We start from the raw sequence: 672 nt of genomic DNA on the forward strand, positions 1-672 counted from the left end.
CTTTGGGGGGCAGGCTCACCTGGCCCCTTGTGATGTGCCCTCGTTCAGCAATGAGGCGTGTGCAGAGATAATCCAGCTAGTTGAGATTAAGGTCATCCTTGAGGAGATCGGGCCTCCAGTCCAGGATGACTGGTGTCCTTGTCAAGGGAGAAGCTTATGTGAAGATGGAGCCAGAGGCAGCCAGGCTCAAGGAAGCCAGCACATCCCCTGGAGGGCGCCTGCTCTTGGTCTCAGGCGCGAAGGCCAGCTGTGTGCCTCTCCGTGGTGCCAGACTGTCGTATGCCCTGGACTTGCCTGTTCCCCTTGGTTTATGTCCCCAAGTCCCTTAGCCACTCCTTCCTAAATACTTTGTCATGGCTGGGGTGGGGGGGAAATGAATGAAAGAAACATGACCTGTTCTCGTGCCACAAGTGGTCTTCTGACAAGATCCTACGGCTCGGTCGGGGCAGGATGTGCGGTCAGGGGTGGAGGTAATCCACGTGCCCACCCAATCTGGTGGTCAAGGGAAGTGGGTGTTGGGGCAAGTCGATGCTGGGGACAGGGCAGGTGGGCAGGCAGCCGCAGGGCCGCCCTTCCATGGTCACAGGAGACAAGAAAGGACCCAGAGCCGAGTGGCTTAGTTTGCTGATTTAATGGCACTTTGCTGCTTTTGCTTTTCCGGCGGTGAGGGTG

The sequence above is a fragment of the Capricornis sumatraensis genome, chromosome X (assembly GCF_032405125.1).
Source record: "Capricornis sumatraensis isolate serow.1 chromosome X, serow.2, whole genome shotgun sequence".
Taxonomy (NCBI): Eukaryota; Metazoa; Chordata; class Mammalia; order Artiodactyla; family Bovidae; genus Capricornis; species Capricornis sumatraensis.